This window comes from Xenopus laevis, chromosome 8S, assembly GCF_017654675.1.
Source record: "Xenopus laevis strain J_2021 chromosome 8S, Xenopus_laevis_v10.1, whole genome shotgun sequence".
Taxonomy (NCBI): domain Eukaryota; kingdom Metazoa; phylum Chordata; class Amphibia; order Anura; family Pipidae; genus Xenopus; species Xenopus laevis.
Window position 1 is genome coordinate 38,272,816 of NC_054386.1, and position 23,053 is coordinate 38,295,868.

The 23,053-nt window shown below is 41.9% G+C and overlaps 1 protein-coding gene across 4 annotated transcripts in view; it reads right to left on the reverse strand.

Annotated features, from left to right (window-relative positions):
* Positions 1 to 23,053, reverse strand: part of avpr2.S (arginine vasopressin receptor 2 (nephrogenic diabetes insipidus) S homeolog) — a 450,241-nt gene that overhangs the window by 35,050 nt on the left and 392,138 nt on the right. Inside the window, exon 1 of one of the 4 annotated variants that reach the window (XM_018232833.2) lies at positions 10,039 to 10,428. The exons of the other annotated variants lie outside the window; for them this stretch is intronic. The gene's annotated coding sequence lies outside the window, so the exon portion shown is untranslated. Of the gene's footprint in view, positions 1 to 10,038; positions 10,429 to 23,053 lie in introns of those variants that run through there. 4 annotated transcript variants of the gene reach the window in all.

Here is a 23,053-nt window from a genome sequence, read left to right on the forward strand (position 1 = left end):
GGAAATGGGAAGGGAGAGCACCTGGCCTGTGTTAGTCGGCAGTGTGACCCTTGCCTCTCCCGACAGTTCTCTTCTCAAATTTTCCATGCTCAATCAATCACTTTCCCTTTAGCAAAAAGATATATACATGGTGGGACAACTCCTGAGCATGACAACCACCAGATTATAAAGTGGAATACATTGTACAGCTGCCAGTGCGCGTGGGGGGGGGAAGAATAACACCGCGTAGAGCTGTAGGCAGTTAAGGGTGGGCATGGGAGGTACAGCAGAGAAAGATGTCAGCAGTATGAAAAGATTAAGCAAAAGCCAATGGTGATTAAATAAATAAAAAATTGGCCATGCAACATCTGTTGTGCTCCAGGCCCCTCTAAATTTAAAACGTCCCTGTTAAAGGAGAAGGAAAGTCATATCCCACTTGGGGGTTCCATATGTTAGGCACCACCAAGTGAATGTATTTACTTACCTGACACCCCAGGTGCTCCTATCAGCAGAAAACTGCACCACCCGGGTATATTCCAGCGAGCACCACAGAGCGATCCTCTTCCAGCTTCTTCCTTCTTCTTGTGGCAGCGCATGAACATTAGAGAGAAAGGCTGAACTTAAGCAAAAAAGTGGGCTATTTTGTTTTACTGTGCATGCATCTGCCCTGTGAAATTTGAAGAAAGAAAAAAGAAAGAGGATCGCTCTGTGGTGCTCGCTGGAATAACTCCAGCTATGTGCAGTTTTCTACTGATAGAAGCAGGTAAGTTAATATAATCACTTGGGGGAGCCTAACATTTGTCACCCCCAAGTGGGATATGACTTCCTTCTCTTTTAAATGTTGAAAATTAAATCTTCAGAGCCACAATGTATTTTGTCCACAAAAACAAAGGATAGAGGTTTTTGCCATCTGTATAACAGACCAATCACATTTTATCCCCCAGTATTTCAGGTAGCCTAGACTTTGAAGTTTAAGAGATCCTGGGTTGCAACTGATGCAATCGAATCCCCTCATTTCCTGGTGGCATCCCCAACTACTGGAAAGGACATTATATGAGGACATCAGGGGAGAGTGGGAGTGAGGAGCAATGTATTAAAAAGTTGGGACAAGTAGCAGACTGACAGGTGCCAACCATTTAGGTAGGGGCTGTACATGCTGGGTCCCACCAGGAGATAGTCAGGCCATTCAGACCCTGATTGAAACTGAAGATCAGACAGGGATCCACTGGACACTACAATCCTGGACCCAATGCTTAATGTACAATAATCAGTACTATCTACAGCCTATGTAACCATGCAGGATGTACGCTACATGTTCTCTCAGTGTCGGACTAGGATGCCAGGGGCCCACCAGAAGACCTTAGACCATGCGCCCACCAGAAAACCTGAGTCTCCTCCTAGTCTTCTTATATCTTCTTACTATACTCTATTCTTCAGGGGCGATTCTGTGCAATGCCGTCCCCTCGCTCTGCAGTGCTTACAGTTCTTGTGCAGGAAAGGGTACGGGGGGGGGGCATCGCTAGAGCAGAGAGCACAATTGATCTCTTTGCACTATAAGAGCTACATTTCCAGTTTAATGACTAGAAATGTGGCTATTAAAGTTACCATGAGCGACTATTTTGGTGCCCCTGGTAACTTGGGGGCTGCTGCCACCTGAGGTGAGTTTCTTAACTTGCCACATTGCAGCAGCACCCCTGATATTCAGCACCCCTGATATTCTTCCATTATGAAGCCTCTTTTTTTTCCCCATAAAGAAATAGGAAGTGACCATGAAATATGCTAACTGGTTAGAAGCAAGAGAGCCCACTGACACTTGTGCCCACCAAGAGTTTTCCTGGCATCCCAGTGGGCCATTCCAACACTGTATCCTCTTAACGTAATAGGAGGATCTAGACGGGTTCTCAGCAGTGACCTATGTAGTATAACATGCAAGTATGCAGAGACTTTAGAAAAATAGATAATATAAATATGGCTGCCTATTGCCCACATTCTATAGGTGTTTATTTTTTAAAGGAGAAGGAAAGACTAAAACTAAGTAAGCTTTATCAGAAAGGTCTATATAAATACACCAGTAAACCCTCAAATTAATGCTGCTCTGAGCCCTCTGTCAAAAGAAACACAGCATTTCTTTCCTTGTATTGTGTACACATGTACTTCTGTATCAGACTCCCTGTTTTCAGAATAAACCTCCAGGGCAGGGCTTGAGCATGCTCAGTTTGCTCTTCTCCCCCTACCTCCTCCCCTCTCTGCTGTAATCTGAGCCCAGAGCTATGACTGAGCAGGGAAACTCAGGCAGGAAGTGATGTCACACCAAGTGAATATGACAGCTGCTATCCTAAACAAACAGAGAGAGTGTCTAGAGCCGTTTACTCAGGTATGATAAAGCATTCCGCAGAATAACTAGTGTTATAGCTTGCACTATTGTGGCTATTCTATTAACAATAGACTGCTTTGGTACCTTTCCTTCTCCTTTAAGCCACTCAGGAAAATGACCAATAGTTCAGCACGAAGAATTTACAATTGCTGAAGTGGCCTGTTGTGCATATTATTGATTTGCACTCATTATTGTCAGATTGAGTGCACGGATATGCGCACAATAAAATAAAACCTGGGGTGTGAGTAATGAGGTGCACTACATATTGATTGGCATGGAAATACATTAGCACATTAGTACAGGGGTGTCCAAAAGGTAGACCAGGATCTACCATAAGACCTTTAGCTGGTGATCAGTAGATCTTAGGACACTTTCAACTGACAGCGTGTCCTCCTGTTTCATGCTTTTCATTCAGATATTTATTCGGTTACGGTTACATAAGAAATAGTTATTGGTATAATTTAGCAATTTACATTTTCTCATAAATAAAGTGATATTTCCATGGAACAGAATGCTAACAATGATTTTCTCGATGTAGATCATAATGGGACAACATCAATAAATGTAGACTTTGCTTCATTAAAGTACGGGCGCTCCTGCATTAGCAGATACTAATATGGGAGACAATTGGTCAGTGGATTGGTACAATATTGTGTTATTTAGTTTTGTGACACAAAACAAAGTGCACTATTCTTCTTTGTTTGTACGCAGGAAATAATAATTACTAGGTGGAAAGATCTCATGTAAACATCACCTTGTGCAGGAAGTAAAAGCTGGAACTTCTATGCACTGTGATGTTTTTGGCCTTGGATATAAAACTTCAGATGCTGTGACGTTAACCAGTTCTTTGCGATTGATTGTAAAATCTGTGGTGCTGAAGGAAATACCTGGCTATTGCCAAGGTATTCATAATAGATGAGTATAGAGTTAAGATGCTTTGGTGGATATTGGACCATACATACTGTAGTATGTCAAGGTTATAGTCAAGGTTTTACAATACTTTCTGTATTCAAGAACTAGCCTTCCTTGGACCTACATCTGTTATAAAGTGAAGCCTCATTTAGCAAATGTCCTTTTTTAGGTTTGTTCTCCAAGGCAAACGATAGAATTCAGCAATATATATGGCTAATGCCCCTGCACACCCTCTTCTATTTCCTAAACTGACAATGTAGACTTCCTTCCTATAGCAGAGCAATGTCATGCAGAATTGCTGTACTATGTGTCCTAAAACCCTAACCATGACATCTGCCCACTCCTGCTCCTTGAGAATCACTGCTTACTCCTGCCCCTGTTGATCACCAGAGTACAGGTATGGGACCTGTTGTCCAAAATGCTCAGGACCTGGGGTTACCCGGATAACAGATCTTTCTTTAGTTTGGATCATCTCACCGTAAGTCTACTAGAAAATCATGTAAACATTAAATAAACCCAATAGGCTGCTTCTGCTTCCAATAAGGATTGATTATATCTTAGTTTGGATCAAGTAGAAGGTTCTGTTTTATTATTACAGAGAAAATTTGGATTATTTGGATAACCTGGAGTCTATGGGAGACAGCCTTTCCATAATTCGGATCTTTCTGGATAATGGGTTTCCAGATAATGGATCCCACACCGTATGTTCAGCTGCAGCATGAAAAGAGGCAAAATAGAAATGTGTATGATTCTAAAATCCTACTAGATTAAATTGTACTAGCTACTAAATACCCCAGAAATGTATATATCTGTTTGAACTTCAAAGGCAAGCAGCCGTGACTAGTAATTCTATTAACACATACATCGGCAGCTATATGTCAGCTAGATTTACATACATTTCCAAGAAGGAGCTGAGAGCAAAAGCCTTTAAAATACACTTGCTGATTTACTAGCCCTGGCACAAAACAGTTACAGTGCAGTTACCTATAGCAATTCATTGGCAATAAATTTTGATCAGTCAATTACAGGCTAGAAAATAAAAGCCGGGATCTGACTCGCTGATATGAACAAAAGTGGCCGTACATGGGCCAATAAATTGACTGAAGCCATCAGCTTATTGACCCTTGTATAAGATCTTTCGAATGCCATATCTAACAGATATCTGGCTAAAAATTGGGCAGATTCACAAATAGGCACATTTATGTGCTTTAGGTTTGCCACCATTGGAGTAACAAGAGTGCACTGGGCCCCAGCGTGCCCCATGCCAGCTGCTACTGCCTCCCTTGAAGCATGCTCGCACAAGTGATCACTCTACAATTTAAAGAAAAAGTGTGGAAGGAAGGGGGGGATCTTAATTCTATAGAGGAAGCAGAAGCCACGGTCCAGGCCCCGTGACCACGGGGTCTGTTTCCTCTATAGTTAACCTACTGGTAGCCATTGTTATTTATGAAAAATTCCAACTGCACTGATAAGGTAATATGGGACTGTTAGGGGGTGGAGCAGTGATGTAGAAGGTGGTGGAGCAGTAATGTAAAGGGGTAGATCAGGGCTGATTGGGTATAGAGTAGGGGAGTAGTAGACACTGAGCTAGGGCCAGAGGCGTGCCAAGCCAGCCAGCTCCGAGTCCCCATCTGACGCGCATGCTGGCACACAAATGCCTGAACAGGTGCCACCAACCCATCCATCATGCATGTGCGCATGATTAATAGCATGCGGTTATGACCCAGCAATTCTCGGTAGTCAGGCCCAGACTGGCAATCTGTGGGTTCTTGCAAATGCCAGAGTGGCTGCCATAAAATGCCATAGAAATTCACTATTTATTGGGCTGGTCAGGAACTGATTGGGCGTCTCTGTACTTTTAATGCCTGGGCCTATTTTGACTCCCAGTCCAGACCAGTTGGTAGGTCAAGGAATAACCTGCAACCTGAGGAGGAACAAGGCCCAGAGCACAGGTAGGCATCAGAAGATGTACAGTACATGCATTGCATTCCCCTGCCTCTGCACCCTTGACACGTGCCTCTTAGTTCCAGCCCTGGCTATGGCATCGACACATGAGGAGATTAGTCCCTTTCCCATCGTCAATAAACTGAATCACTGGTGGTAAAACAGATTTGGCATTTTATTTTTTCCAAAGTCGCCTGGAGTTGCCTCAATAGGAAGCTTTGGGTGTCTTCAAAAAATCAAAGCAACACATATGTTTTATCATCAGCGCGTCACTGTTCTGTAGCAGGTGGGAAAGCATTTTGAGGAGAGTATTGACCTGAAGAAGAGGAGATTAGCCATGGACCACTAAAAGCAGGGATTGGGGGACAACAGATAATTACAAATTTACCTGCAAATACATCAATAATAAATCTGTAATACTGGCTCCACAATTTGCTGGTAATATACTGGTTATGGCAGTGCAACTGCAGCCAAAAAACAAGCCTAAATGCGGTTTCTTCCGACATGTCTCCATAGACTTTACATATAATTCAATCACTGTCCAGAGCTAAATTACGCAAAGATTCAAATGACTGGATCTTGCATTGTCTGTACGTGTGCACTGCATCATCCATGTTAGTAAAAGATAGATAGAAAATTTCCTCCTTTGTAGCTCTTCAATGATTCAGTCCCAGAGGGTTTAAGCTCTGATGATATATGCCCAGTGTCATAGAAGACCGCGAATTAATCGTCACAAAGCACCAAATATAACGCACCTTGCCTCGTCAGTAAGCGTTCAGCAGCCAATCAGAATAAGCAGCAATTGAAAATCAGAAATGGTACCCTTGGGGATCACTGGCAGCAGGTCATTTTACTATGTCCTACTCAGAGAACAGGGATGCCCACTAACGGTACACTGGGTGACAAAAGTACCAGGCACCGGCAGAGTATATATGTACTTATTAGGACTAATATATTCTATTTGACATTATCTTTGCTGAGTGAACTTATAGAACTTGATTGATTGATGTTGCCTTTTCCTTCCAAGACTGGGGGAGAATCATTGTGATGAGGAGCCAGGGGTATAGTAGGATGAGACATTTGCCTCCTCCACGCTTCTCAGGATACACAACATATCTACTCTTATCAAGATACCGAAGTATTTACATAATATACTGTATTTGATGCCCCAACCTGGTCCTTTACAGATAAGCAAGTGCGATTGTACTTTAAAATGACCTCTTACATAATCATATTCCATGGCCTTAGGCTGCTGCTCACTGTAGACTTTGTAGCGGTGGATATTCTAATATTACACATGACCGCTGTCTCTTTAGTGTTACTCACAGTAGTAAAAGTAGAGTTTCAGGTTCTTTGACGTGAGATCACATGAGAAAAAATGAGTGATAAGGTTGCTACATTGCAAGGCATCTGTAGCTACACAAACATCACCCTGCGGAACATAATTCACCAGTGTGAACAGGTCCATTGAGAATAATGAACCCCAAAGATGATCAGCTTTCCAGCCCTACAATCTACATTGTGTAAGCAGAAAAAAGGATCTTAATGGGGATTTTGGTGTTCTACCCTTAAGGGCAATTGTTCATGGGACGTTTGGTCACCTGCGATTAATCTAGGATGCAAAACATCCCATGTGTCATTTTCATAAAAGGATTTTTGAGGGTGTGGCACCCTGACCATAACCCATATATTAAAGAAAACCTGAGTTAGGGACAATTACCCATAGGGTTATTTTAAGGAGAAGTTTACATGAAAAGTATTTACAACACATAGTTACTTTGTATGATTCGTAATTGTGTTACCTTATTATGATCCAATTGTTGGCCAAATGATCAGATCATCCCAATGTGGTCCATGATGTGGGTGAATAAATAAGGGCTCATGCAGATGAGTGCTTTAACCTGCTCAGCCACAGGTAGAGCGCAGGAAGGAATGCAAACTATTAATTTAAAGAAACCCAAACTCACACAGGCACATGTAAGTGCTGAGCATTCCAACACGGGCCTATGCTGGTACGTGCCCATTAAGGAAGAGTTGACTGTGTTCCTTCCTGCTTTCCGGTGCATCTAAGCACCTTAAAAACAGAATGCAGACGAGCTCAGGTTAAATGTTCTGGACAAAGATCTATTTGCCTTTGGACTAGCTTTAAGGTCCCTTTGTTATATAGCTCGTTGTTACAAGCTATTAAAAGTGTGATCCTGTCCTCACTCCAGTACTTACTCATATATTCAATTCCTCACTAACTTTTGCTACTTTCCCCTCGTTATTCAAACAGGCCTGTGTCAAGCTCATTCTGAAAAGGTTACACTGGACCCATCCTGTTTGTCTAACTACCGTCCTGTCTCTCTCTTACAGCTAGCCTCTAAACTGCTGGAACGTCTTATCTTCTCCCGTATTACTAACTTTCTCTGCACCAATAATCTGCTTGACACTATGGTTCTGTACTTGGTCCTCTGTTGTTCTCCTTGTACACTCTCTCTTTAGACGACCTCATATCCTTCATTTGGCCTTAAATGTCACCTCTATGCCGATGACATTCAGATATATTTAGACACTCCCTCACTAACCTCTTGACATTCAAACCCAGATCGCAGACTGCTAGGTAGCTATCTCTTCCTGGATGAACCAACGCCACCTCAAGCTTAACTTGGCCAAGACTGAGCTCATGGTCCTTTCGCCCAAACCGAGCCCTTCTCTACCTTTCACCATTACTATTGATGGCATGACTATAAACCCGGTTAACTCAGCACACTGCTTAGGGTTCATCTTTGACCAGTCCCTCTCCTTCTCGAATCATAATAATAATACTGCCAAAACCTGACGTTTCTTCCTCCGCAATATATGCCCGTTTCTTTCACAAACAACAGCCAAAACACTAATCCATGCCCTTATCTTATCCCGTTTAGACTATTGAAATCACCTACTAACTGGTCTTCCTGACTCCCATCTCTCTCCCCTCCAATCAATCTGAAACTCTGCCACCAGGATCCTTCTGCTCTCTCTTAAAAGGGAACCTGCTCAACCCCAACTAAAATCCTTAGCGTGGCTGCCTGTTAAGCAAAGGATAGCATATAAAACCCTTCTACTAACATTCACTCCTCTGCTCCTCACTACATATATTCTTGTCTCACTGTACATTCCTGGTCGTCTTCTCCACTCTTCTCAGAGCTACCTTCTCTTCACACCATCCACATCCACTGCCACCTCTCGTCTCAAACCTTTCTGTCTTGCTGCTCCATACCTCTGGAATTCCATCCCTGAATTCCATCATAAGGAATCCTCTCTTAATCTCTTCAAGAAAAAACAAATAGTCTACCTTATGGACGACTAGAACATTAGCCTAGTCCTGTCCCTACTGACTATGCCTTACCTTTTGCACTTTTTTATATCCAATCAGTACCTGTATGTTAGCCTCCCATCCACTTAGACTGTAAGCTCTACGGGGCAGGGACCTCCTTCCCACTTTGTCTCTTACCACATAGCACGTAAGCTCTTTGTCCTATGATTCTGTATAAATTTATTAAGTGATTTGTCTTCCCCATGTATACTTTTATATATATTGTACTTTTATGCACTGAACAGCGCTGCTGCTCCTTAACAGTGCTTTACAAATAAAGTTATACATACATACAAGGGTAACTTAAATCATCTCATGACATTTAAGATGAAATACTGATGATTAATGTTAGGACTGCAGGAAATCAATTAACATGCATTCATGTTTTCCCCCTATTCACCATAACTGACGACAGTATATTATTACTGTTATTCTTAATGATATAGTATGGACATATTCTGCAGTTTTTAAAATGATTACTCATTGTTCACATTAGATACTGGATTTTTCAATCTAAGGTCCCAATCAAATTCATACACACACTGGGGTCAGACACATCAAAGGACAATTAACCTAGCTGTTTTATTTTGGAGTATGAAAGGAAATACACACATTATAATTATTATCCTTTATATAGTATCCTTCCTGTATATTTTGGTGTGTTATCCCACAGCCACAGTCCCTTCCTTCCTAGAGACTATTATGCCACTGCTACTATAGGCACCATCTCTCCCTACTATACCTGAAATCCCACAGCCACGCTCCCTTCCTAGAAACTATTATCCCACTGCTATTATATGCACTATCTCTCCCTAATATAACTGCTATCCCACAGTCCCAGTGGCTATTATCCCCACTACTATGCCTATATAGTCTAAACATAACACATAATGTTTAAAAGTTTAAAACTGCTCAATTATGATAAGAACTGAAACTTTTCAATCCATCTCTACGTATAGTAAAAGACATTAGTATTGTGTAATTTACTTACAATGCATGATTATTTTATCTTTAAAACATTAAAACAAACAAAAATATTCTTCAATAAACACTAGAACAGATTTCTTTTTTTATTACTAGATGTATTGATTCCCATCTGTGCAGGGAATAGTTTTTTGGAATGATTGATTGTGCTGACAAAATCACATGCACATTATCAGGGTTCTTAGCAAATTTCTACCATTCACTTGTATTGGATCGGAAGTAATTAATTTGAAAAGGTAACTTGTGAGTCAGCTGATTACCATTAAAACAGGTTTAATAACTTAAGCTGGGTGGTTTATGCATTGTGCGACACTTGTCACAATATTCCTGCTGTGATCCCTAATTTCGCCAGAGCTCTAGCAGTTTTTCTTTCAACAGAAAATCCCTGACCTTTAGATGATAAGTCTCTTTTCTGCCCTTTTCCCCCTCTGCTAAAACTGTGCATGGGGCTTAATAAGATAAGAATTCTACAAAAATAAATTACAGTAAAATCTATTAGCCTACTTACCTTGCTAGAGAAATCCGTACAAGTACTTTTTATTCAGTCATCTGTCAGATGGTATAGTGTTATTAGGATTTTTCTTTAAGGAAATCCAAAATGTCAAGTGCAGGAGTAGAGAGTTAGCATGTCATTGTTACATTCCCATGGCTGTGCAGCCAGTAAAATCACATCAGGGAAAGGACAATGTGAGAAGGCATTGGGGACCCAGCCATCAGCAAGACAGTTGGAGTTGTATGTTTGGCAGGAGAGTGGGACTGATAGTTCTACACTCTGCAGGGTGGAAGAAGGAGGAGGAGAAGGGAAGGGTGGGTGTTTCACACAAACACACACAGGGGTTGGCAAACATCTCCAAAGCAAAAGAAACACAGCACTTCATTTCAGCTCCATTTCATAGCCTTTAGCACTTGCTTAGCATGAAACAAGTAATGAAGGCACTGGGAACCTGCATGCACTTTTTGTGTGTGTGTTAGCCCTTTAAGTGTACCATAATCAGTTACAGCTACGAGAAGAGTTACACCGATAGGGAACCTACGTAAAGAGATTCGGATTACAGCAGGTCAGCGGATGCCATACAACAGCAACATAGCAGCAGAGTATCTCCCCAGTATATCCTTAGTCATTGTACACTGTTAATTAGCCTGCTAATAAGCTCCAGAAAAAAGGGAACAAATGTCAGAAATAAACTTAAGAGGGAATGTTTTTAGGTGGTTGGAGGTGGAACATGTTAATCATTTGTTATTATGCAGATGCGCAACTGAGAAAGCCCCATAGGACATTTTTAAATGTTTTTGTGGCAGTCCCCGACCCCCATTACAATCATCTATTGTCGGTGAGAATCACATATGAATTCAGTTTTAGTATGTTCTAGTTGGACCCACTCTAGGGAACTTTATTTTGATGGTTTTTGCATTGTTAACCTTCCTATTCTGCTTTTTGTTTTCCAGCCTGCACCTAAAAATGCTATCTGGTTTTCATGGGGTCACTGACCCCAGCAACCAAAATACATGCTGCAGTTGGCCATGCACCTAAAGGTGGCCATACACGGGCCGATATAAGCTGACGACAGACCGTGTCGGCAGCTTATTGGCCCGTGTATGGGGCCCCCCAACGGGCTTCACCGATCGAGATCTGTCCGAAAGTCGGCCAGATCTCGATCGGATGGGACAAAAAATCCTGTCTGATCACGGCCGCATCTATTCGTTGATGCGGTCCCGCGATCCGACCGCCCGTTAGGCATCGTTAGGATCCGATCGTTGGGTCGTAAGGCCAACGATGGGATCAGCCCAATATTGCACACCTCAAGGTGGGCATATCGGAGGGAGATCCGCTCGTTTGGCGACATCGCCAAACGAGCGGATCTCTCCATGTATGGCCACCTTAAAGATCTGTTATTCTTGGCTGAATTGAGCTGGTCTAATGGATTGACCCCTAACAGTAATATGATATGGGAGCTGACCTCATCAACCTTCGACAGACGTCCCTACCCAACTGGATTTTCTAACCTGCCCAATAGTAAATCTTCAACTGATTATCAGTCATATTGGCCATTGGTAGGTTTTATTGGCTCATGTCTGGCCAATATAACTATGAGGGCTTAATTTTAAGTGATTGCTAGGTTATTTAAGACCTAATAACCCAAGCCAGGGAGCTGCAGAACAAAAATAATAACTAAAAAATCACAAAAAATAGCAAAGAAGATTTATTGCATATTGTTCAAATTAGGTCAATTTCCCCTTTTAAGATATACATGCACATACATTTATTTTTCTTTTTTATCCTAAAACAATGGCCTGAAGGGTTTTATTGAATTCATAAAAAGGAAATAAAAATTGCCAAACAGCATAATTATATCAAGTTGCTTGAAGCGAGTCTGATTGATGGAATCCTAACAATGTTACAAATTAGGGACGGGCAAATCAGCACATAATAATTTATAGGGCTACTTTGTATCTATCTATCTGTCTGTCTATCTTTCTATCTACATTATAGAGTGAAATTAATTTCTGAGAACCAATTTCTGCTTCTATAAATTGTTGAGATTCCTCTGTGCAGTCGGTCACATTTAAAACCACAGGCAGCAAATAAGAGCAGACTGGCAAACACACCTGCAACTGTCATCTGTCAATATACTGTCAGCATACAAATTGGATGTCATACAGCCAGATCATGATTGAAAATCAGAAACTATACAAGTGCAAATAGAAGGTTCAGGTGATGGGTCCAATAAGGCTTTATGTTACACCCCATGACAATTATCAGATGATCATAACAGGCAGAAAAGGATGGCATTGGGTTGTTGATGCAGTCCTTGTCCATTAGAGTATTCAGACTTGCCTACTAGAGATCTGGTTAATTCCTGACCACATATTGTTTTAGCAGGTTGTAATTTTGCATGTAGGCTGACATACATGTAGGGAAGGGTGGTGGTGGTGGGGGGGGGGTAACAATATTATATAGATTAGCAGGTTTATTGTGCACCTGGGGAAATTCCTTGCAATTTCTTGCATAGGCTGCACTAGGCACATGCACCACATTAAAAATTCAGTGCAAGCTTTAGAATGCAGTTGGGTGCAGGAGAACACCGCTCTGTACTTAAGGCTTGTGGTTATTACAGGAGTTTCCTGTGCCTTGCAGACCCCTGTGTTTCCTAGCCTGTACATATAAATGATGCAATGTTAGGGGGGCATTCCAGGGGACGCCCTTGTACCACCAATCTTCTTAGGTTAAAGTGCAACCTGTTCTAGGAGCAAAACAGCTATGCACCAGGGCACAGCCTGCAGGGTAACAAACAGGGTGCTTTGCATTCTCTTCGTACTTTGCACATAAAAAAAAAATAAGTATGCTTATCTATGCTGCCCCAGTGTTATGGTTTAACCTCCCCTACCAGCTAGTGATTACCTACGTGTGTCAGTGTTGCAAGACTGGCTATGGCTGTGTCATAACTTCAATCAGTTTGGTATCAAGACTGCACAAGATCCAGAAGGTTAAAGTGGTCATACACGGGCAGATTAAAGCTGCCGATATCGTTCCTTTAGACCGATTCGTTTATCTGCCAATGTATTGGGGCTTCCGATGGGTCCCCATGATTGATATCTCGCAATATCCTGGATATAGATCGTGGAGGTTTCATTTTTTGACGATCAAGGACCGCATTGGCTAGTTGATGTGGTCCTCATCCCGTTGGCGCCCATTCTCTTCATTGTAATCTGATCGTTTGGATTAACCCCATATCGCCCTGCCGTTGGTGGGCATATCGGGGAAAGATTTGCTCATTTTGGAACTTCGCCAAACGAGCAGATCTTATTGTGTATGGCTACCTTTAGTCAGGTATAAAGGCCACAAGGCTGCCTCTAGCCCATTATCTTTAATATGGGACATAACGACAACTTTTTTTTTTCCACCTTGACAAAGCTTTTTAGCGAAACGTACGTCATAGTTCTCAGTAATCCTCTTTTGCTCAAATTGATTCTTTTTTGTAAATTCGATCTACATTAACAGTCTGGTTCTTCTTCTTTCAACGGAAGTGGGGGCAAGGATTTTTTGGGTCAAATCCTTTACTATTCTATACAACCTCTTAAAATCTTCTTTCCATTCTAAGGGGCTGACGGTTTGTGGCTTTTTGGGCTATTCCACACGGGGAGATAGCGACGCGTTTGCGGTCGCGGCGACAAAGCGCCGCGACAGTCGCCGCGACCGGCGCAGGCGACAGTTTTGTATGGGCGCCTATGTAAAAACGCCTGTGCTAACCACACGAGGCGATGCGCTTTTCAACAGTCGCCTGAAAAAGCCTGGCGAGGCATTTTCAGGCGACTGTTGAAAAGCGCATCGCCTCGTGTGGTTAGCACAGGCGTTTTTACATAGGCGCCCATACAAAACTGTCGCCTGCGCCGGTCGCGGCGCTTTGTCGCCGCGACCGCAAACGCGTCGCTATCTCCCCGTGTGGACTAGCCCTTTAGGATTACTTAGCCTCTCTAAACATCTAGGGCAAGTTAAATACCAAGGCCACAGCCCCGGGTACCCTGTTCTACCTTATCTTTGTGGTGTCCCAGGCTCTAGAAAAAAATCAGGTAGCTAGATTACGGGACAACTCCACCATCTATTTTTTTCCTGTTTCTATTAACTATTTTTATGGATTGTGACTACAGATTTTTTTAACCCACTACCAAGTTTGGTCATTTTTAACTATTTTTTAATTAGCCAATCAACTTTTTTAGATTTAACACTTTAAATTAATGCACCACACTTTATTTAATGAATTTTTTGTATATTTATGGATGAATTTAGGGAGTATTATTAATTCACAGAGGAATTGAATTGACTCGCTTCATGAATTTTTTTCACTTTAAAGTACTTAGAAAAAGTCAATGTTATTATAACGGCACTAGCACTTTAATTAATTTTGGAGTATATTATCTAATCAATTATTGTTCTTAAATAAGTAAGGTGCATTACCTATTAGAATTTTACTTATTAACTTTATAACCACAACTATTGGTGGGGTTTCTTTTTTCTTTTTCTTTACATAACGACAACTGTTTGTTAGAAATGAGTCCCTTTATCCTCAGGGCGAGTGCGATGGAGCTTATCTTGGAGCTCCACATGCCATGCATACTGCGCAGTAATGCAGACAGGCAAGTTTTCTCTTATAGGCTGCACATATATTGGATGCCTTGCTGCTTCTCAGGGAATGATACTCACTTTCTCTATACTGATTAGCTGAAGCCTGTATGCTTTTGTTGGCATGGTTTTCCCCATACCTTTGTGCTTTCCCCTCTAATAACAGAAATCCTTGCAGCTCTTCCAGTGCAGAGAGTTGTGTATGATGTAGCGCATTGTAGCTCCATATTGTGTAACCCAATCCTGCAGGCACTTTATATAACCTCTGTCTCAGCCAGCTAGTTCATCACCTCCCCTCACAGTAAGGGCCCAATCTGTGACCTCTTAACCCTCGTCAATCTTCAGCTTCACTCACATGTGACTCACCAAGGGAGCAGTCAAATGAACCATATTTGTCCTGCAATCATTTTATAGTTCTTTCATGGTTACTTATTTATACAGTTAATTTGGGTTCAAAAGAGCAAACTGACCATCAAATGCAACCCCTTTATATCATCCCTGGCACATTTATACATGGGTAAAAGTGAGTGTAGGACTGTTTAGACCAGTTAGACGTAGTTGGCCAGACAGAATATATTGCAATATTAAAAGGGAGGGAATTTATTTAATACACAAAATATGTCTTTTACATATTCAGTATGGATGAGCAGCAGTGTAACTAGTGTGTGCTAGGTCCGGGTGCACTGAGACCTCTACCCTACCCCACAACCTGCCCTCCCACTGCCTGCCTCCCACCCACCTACTATCTGCCTCCTGCTGACCCCCATCGGGCTTGCTTTAGCCTCCCTCCTCACTTGCAGTTAGAAAGGCTGGGGAGGGGAAGCAGACCCCATGATCCGGGCTCCACACAACCAGGGGGTCTCCGTCTTCTATAGTTAAGCCATTGTGGATGAGTGAGGACTTCATGTCTTTGTATCAATATATGTATACTGTATATATTGCAAGGCCAGGGATGTAGCCTTCATAGGCCAACCTATGCCTGTTTTGAAGGGCAATTTAACAGTGTCGAGGGGAGAAGGATGGTGATCCACATGCCCTAAATATTTTCCCTCAGCTTTCTATAGCAAAGTAATAAAAATAACCCAGACACAGTTTGGGAATGCTCAATTTGGCTCAATTCTACAGGGGTGGATTAGCCTGTGAGGCCAATGCTTTGGTCAGGAGGCACTTTTCCAGGATAATACAACCATGCACAGGGTGTCATCCTAGCCCCTATCTGATGCGGCTTGCTGCTGACACCCCCCCCCTCGGAGCTCACCTTTGTGTGGAACCAGAGGGGGTCCAGGGTGCTAGAGCAGAGAAGCACAATTGCCCTCTCTGAACTACAATTTCTGGTTTTACAACTCTTAGCTCTTAAAGTTACCTGGATCTGAATTTTTTCCAGCCCTGGTAACCAGTGGAGTGCTGCCCCCTGAGGCAAGTTTCTCAACTAGCCTCATTGGTGCAGTGCCCCTGCATGCACAGGGATGCTAGCCTGAAAGTAAACAGGACCATCATAAGGGATCAATCTTCATGTGGTATGATGGTTTAGCCAGGACCACCACTGGGGGGCACAGGGGGGAAAGTTGTCCTGAGCCCTCTAGATTTCAAGCTTAAAGCAGGGCCCGGCAGTGCTGTACTTCCCGGATTAGCCGGACCCCCCTTTAGTTAATGCAGGACACTGCCAAAAAATCAAAGCCAAAGAAAAGCCAAATCCGCCAAAGGAAGCAAAGCCACTGAAGGAGGAGAAGGAAGTAGATTGAACACCGAATTTTAAAGGTTTTAAAAGTTCCACTCAACACTAAAGGGTTTTTTTTTTATTAAACACCTGGCCACCAATGGGTTTTTTAAAATCTTCTATGGGACCCCTGACCATCAATGTTTTTTTTTAACTTGTAGAGGGGGACCCTAGTCACCAATGGATTTTTAGCACTCGTGTTTTTTACTTTGGTATTGAGATGTGTGGGGGCAGGAGGGGCCCAGACAATGTTGTCATATGGTTCCCCTATGATTTCTAATGACTGCGATGGGCTTAGCAACATTATTGTCATAACTTTTTAACTACAAAACTCTGAGTTTTGCCAAAAACAATGCTTGTTGTTTTTGTGTTTTAAACAATTATGGACGGATCAGTTCCAATAATATTTTATAAAGTACCCTTGGAATTCTCCCACACCCCACCCTTTGTACTTTAGCTCTGTAATAGGATAGGACAACAGGAGGCTGTTTTACGTATACCATAAGAAGGCTAATCTTGACTGAAATAGTAAGGCTACTGCAACACAAGGCTGCTTCTCCGCATGCATTTATAGCCCCATCTGGCAGTAGCCTAAATGGGGGCTGTTGCATTGCACAGTTTTCTTGCACCAGGGGGCAAGGAACAGCCAATATCCGTATTCTTACGCAACATGATGACAGATTAAAATCTCACAGGCATTGCACATAGCAGCTTCAAAAATAACTTGGTTCTGTTTAGCACTGGGAAGCTTGTACAAATTCTGCAAATGTCTGTTGCATGGACTAAGGGTTAAATAAGCTTCTGCAGTTTATTAGGTAAACTATGTAATATAATATATAAAGCCAGTACTTAAAGGGATGGTTCACCTTTAAGATATCTTTTAGTATCTTATAGAATGGCCAATACTTAGGGGCAAATTCAATAAGATGCGAAGTTGCGCCAGGCGCAACTTCGCCACACTTCGCCAGGCGTAGTTTCGCCAGGGCTCCACAAATTCACTAAAATCCGAAGTTGCACACAAGGGTAGCGTAAGGTTGCAAAGTTGCGCTAGCGTTGATTCGCTATATAAAGCGAAGTTACGCTAGCGAAGGCTTCAAATCTGCAAATAAAAAATTTATTTTGCCCTACACATGTGCCCACTGTCTAGGTAAGTTGCCATGAGTCAGGAAATGTAAGGGGGAGGAAGGGGAGCCCCAAAAAATTTTCGATCTTTTTCAGCCTATCAGCCTTCATGTAGAAAATACGCCAGCGTTTTTTGGGACTTAGAAAAAATTTTGACTTTTTTTGAAACAATCCCTATCTACTCTATTGCGCTTCGCCAGGTCTGAGGTGGCGAAGGAAGTCTAGCGTAAAAGGTAGCGTTCACTACACTGCGCAAGTTGGTGAATTTGCGTAGTTTCGTCGCTAACGAAGATTCGCCTGGCGTAAGGTTGCGAAGTAACACTAGCGAAACTACGCCAGCGTTCGTTAGTGAATTTGCGCAGTAGCGAAAATGCCAAACGCTAGCGAATTAACGCTAGCGTTCGGCGCTTCGCGCCTTAGTGAATTTGCCCCTTTGCATCTTATCAATTGGTCTTAATTATTTATTTTTTTTTAAAGTTTTCTAATTATTTGACTTTTTCTTCTTATTCATTCCAGCTTTCAAATAGGAGTCTCTAACCCCATCTTAAAAACACATGCTCTGTAAGGCTACAAATATATTGTTATTGATACTTTTATTATTCATATTTCTATCCAGGCCCTCTTCTATTCATATTGCAGTTGTTTGTTCAAATTAATGCATGTTTGCCAGGGTAATTGGGATCCTAGCAACCTGATTGCTAATATTGCTAACTGGAAAGCTGCTGAATAAAAAGCTAAATGACTCAAAAACCACAAAAAATCCAAACCAATTGCAAATTGTCTCAGAATATCACTCTCTACATTAATTTAAAGTTGAACAACCCCTTTAACATAGCAAGGGTAGCTAAATGCATGTTGGAATTACAGTACAAGCAGAACAAACCCATACAAGAAGGGACTGCAGCGTTGTACATCTATGTTTGAAAGAAACTAGTGTAGGGCTGTCCAACATGAGGCCCATGGGTCAGATAAAGACCGCCAAGATTTGTTTAAGGGGGCCCCTGCCTGTCTATGGGCAATGGTGTGTATGCAATCATCATTTTGATGTAATCCAGCCCATGAACATGCAGTTTGATATTGAATTAGTCCTCTACATAGACATAGATGGACAGCACTGCTCTAGGAGGTCCCCCTATTGTACTGCTTAGAACACATAAGGACATAGTTCCACTATTACCCAGTTAGCAGAGTGTACTATGTTCCAATATACCTGGTTTTATTAGGAACAAAGTTATGCAACGGAGATAAGCCCAGTGTTTTATTAATACAAAAGCCTGGCTGCATTCCACCCATACCATTCCTACTTTTGCCAAGTCACTTGCTATCGTATACCTCTACACATATTACATGTACATTGTCTTTGGGCCAAGCAAATCTATTCGCACATTCAAAAGATCAATACAAGCATTTTCCCCAATAAAATGACTAGCAGGGTCCATTTTTCAACAATTAGATGTAGACTGTGTTGAATGCGGTAGGTCTAGTACAGGGCTAATGGGCATTTTCTCTGAATGGGGCCCACAAGGTCTCGCTAATGTAAAAAATAACAGACCTATCTTGCTAAATCTGCCACTTTGTGTCTGGAAGCTTTGAGCTGGCTCTGGAATGAACACACTCTGTTGCATGTGTTTGCGCAGGAGCTTCATGGTTTCTGGACATGAAGATAGAAGAGGATAAGAAGAGGATTCTTCTAGTGCCCGGCGGTTGAAATCGGCTTACAGAGCTCAGCAGGCTGATTTCGGCCCCATCTGGCCCTAGTCTAAACTAAATCAGCATTTGGTCAACATTTATTTTTATCCCAACATCTTTCAAGGCCTTTACTAATTGCTGAATCGCTAAACAGTGCTCTGTACTTTAGGGAAGATTTGAAATGTAGGAAACACTACAGCAGCACAAGAATATTGATACTTATTGCAAATTCAGGCTGTTCCCTCTGTACGAATTATTGCAAAGCTAACATTTCCTTTTGGTCCTTGGTTATCAGTGATCAGCATTGTCAAGGCTGTGAAGACTATGACCATTTTTGAGGTTTTTTTTTTTAATACTTATCCTGACAAACATCTGTCGAGAACAACATTAAAATAAAAGAATACAGAAAATTCACACACACAAGCTTTTAGGGATTTTATCTAGTTACTCACAGAGCTACAACAATTACTGTTCTTAATCCATAGCACCCAATAAGACATAAGATAGATCAGTCTAGATATATACATGTAAAATATGAAAATAGGGTCAGGCTGTACTGCCAGATTATCAGTGGATATTCTAGTAGGCACTGGCCCTACTGGACACTAGCCAAAGACAAGTACACGTATGGAATCCATTATCCAGAAACCCGTTATCCAGAAAGCTCCAAATTACGGAAAGGCCGTCTCCCGTAGACATAATTTTATCCAAATAATCCAAATTTTTAAAAATGATTCCCTTTTTCTCTGTAATAATAAAACAGTACCTTGTACTTGATCCCAACTGAAATATAATTAATCCTTATTGGAAGCAAAACCAGCCTGCTGGGTTTATTTAATGTTTACATGATTTTCTAGTATACTTAAGGTATGAAGATCCAAATTACGGAAAGATCTGTTATGCGGAAAGCCCCAGGTCACTAGCATTCTGGATAACAGGTCCCATGCCTGTACTATCACCTGGTTTCTGGTTTCCATAAGTCTATATAACATAATATTACAATTAACCTTATTTGTGGGCTCTCCATGCCATGTTTTCCAGTGGACTCTAGAAGACCCAGCTCAACACCTAACAAAATCAATATCTGATTGGTTCTTATCTATCACAACACTGAAGCAAACTTGCTCTTTTTATTAAGTAACCGAGGGCTAGGTAAGTTACAGGGTTTGAAATGTTTTGCATCCAGTAACCATCTGTAACCAGTTATTGGGTGATTATCATGCTCTTGTTTTAGAAATGATTGCCCTCTTTATCAACCTGTCTCTTTAAGTAGTAATGATAGGCTTGAGGCTTTAAAGCTGAAGGATTTACAGTTGCCTGCACAGATCCTACTACCCTTTCTGCAGTTTATATTGAAAAACATTGTGCATTTGACCTGAAGGAACATGTAAATGTAAATCAAATTAATAAGATTTCTCTAGTTGGTCAATAGTTTCTTTAATCTGTGTATTTGTGAACTGGCTGATTGCAGATAATGCTGAAATCCACTTTAAATTGATCTTTTCAGACTTAAATTTTAAGACCTCAGGAGGAGAGTGATGAGTACGGCTTTCCGAAAATGCCCAAAGTTTCCTCGTGAGGCAACTTCGGGTGACTTCGGAAAACAAAGTAATCCGAGTGCCATCCCGCCAGTGATTTACAGTCTAGCTGGCGGGAAGGCATTTTGAGGAGATTAGTCACCCGAAGAAGAGGCAATTTGACGCTGAGCGACTAATCTCCCCAAGTAGCCACATGTGCCACCACCCTAAAACTACATTTCCAACTAGGTCAGTCTAAGCATTGGTCCTCTCAGGGCTTGTGATTGGTTGCTTCACATGTAGGGGGTTATGTATTAAAAGACACTAAGCTTTCCCAAGAGCAGTAACTCTTAACAACCTATAGGATGTTTGCATTTTAAACAGGTTACCAGTAAATGCTGCCTTCTGATTGTTTGCTATACGTTACTGCTCCTGGGCAAACTTAATGCCTTGTTTTACATAACCCCCATAGTTCTCTGATTGGGCTTTCTATACACACCACCACTCAGCCAGGCCATGCAGGCTTTCCAGAATGATTTGTTTTGCAGAATTATTTTGTTTTTCTGGTCTACATGGCAGAGGGCCAATAATGGAAGCCAGTGTTAGCCACTACCTGTTTTTAGACAACACCCACTTTAAGCCACACCCACATTACCACAAGACCATGTCCACATTAATACACACCAAAAAAAACAAATGGTTGGTGCTCACTGCAGGGATGTCACTCATATGTGAAAAAAGTTAAGTCATATTAAAACATACCCTTAAATCTATATACCTCCTCCTCCCCTGTGGATAAGTACCTACAGTACCCCCCAGAACATGATTAAACACCTTAGGGGCCCCTATCAACCCCCCAGAACAAATACCAGGCTTATGTTCCACAGGCAGAGCAGGGCACATACAGGGAGCATAGGGAAGACAGAATATGGCACACACAGACAGAGTTTGGCACACCCAAGGAGAATAGAGAAGGCAGATTATGGCACACCCGGGAAGCATGGGGCAGGCATAGTATGGCACATACAGGGAGCATAGGGAAGACAGAGCAGAGCAGGAGACAGGGAAACTCATCAGGACCACTCTAAAATGTGCTACACTACATACAGTGACACAGTGCTGGTGCCCCATGAGAATTTTGTATGAGTGTGAACAGGTGAACAATGTGGGCAGTTTCAGTCTGGGTCTCAGGTGTGAACAATACAGGGCTTTAGGGGCGTGAACAATAGAGGTGTAACAAGTGTGAACAATACAGTGGGGATTACATTTGTGAACAATACAGGGGATTACGGTCTGAATTTGAGGTTTAAACAATGCAGGAGCCAGTTAATCTCTGTACTGATACCTTTTAAATTTTACACATGGTAAGCAGACACAGCAGACATTCTTTCATGTGGAGGGCCACACAAAGGGGGGGGGGGCGGCTGCCAGTTAGACAGCCCTGGGCTAGATATCTGAAAATATGGAAATCGTTAGAAGCCAGTCCAGGGGAACAGAAAACCACTGTATGTATTCAACCTGAAGAGAAAGAGGACAAGGCTGCATTCTGATACCAAGAAATAGTTTAAAAGTCATCAGAATAATAGTCAGAAGCCAAACAAGTAGATAAGTATAGAGAATGGGGTTGTTCCCAAAGATGGTACCCTTTTAAAAAAGGGTATGTGCATGGGAGGGGGTGTTACATTAGTTACCTAGTTGAGAAAGATTTGTATATTGTACAATTGTCTTCTGCATTTTATGGTAATTCAATACAAGTGTGCTAGTGGCACCCTGGGTAAAATATGTACATTATACCCCATTTGGTACTTACAGTGCTAATTTGATATATGAGTATATTGAGCCCCTATGTAATGTAGGGGCTATGTAATACATTCCATTCAATAAGATAAAATAGAATAGCTATGGGATACCAATAGATCCATGGGAAGCTAATAGTTTTATTCTAGTATATGGCAGTTGGTTTCTTTTGGGAGGTGACCGATAGACACTTTGCTTAGAGGCCTTGTATTGGTAAGCTAATAACTGTATTTTGTATACAGAGACCTGCGTTGGAAAGCTGATGTTGTAGCAGTGTCGGAATACCAGGACAACTCCCAGTTTGCCCAGGTATCAGTGTGCCCTAACACTGCTAAAGATTTGGCCTATTTCATGGCTATTCCCTATTTCTATGAGAACAAAGAGGCTAAATAGATGGAATAATAGATTATAGTATGTAGAGGAAAGAGAGTAGGAAATAGAGGTTGAGTGAGGAGAGGAAGAATAATAGTATTGAGAGTGGACCCCTGGTCTAAGTTTTTTGGGGGCCCTAGTCTAAGGTTTTTGGGTGGGCCCCTGGTGTCCCAGTCTAACACTGAGCTGT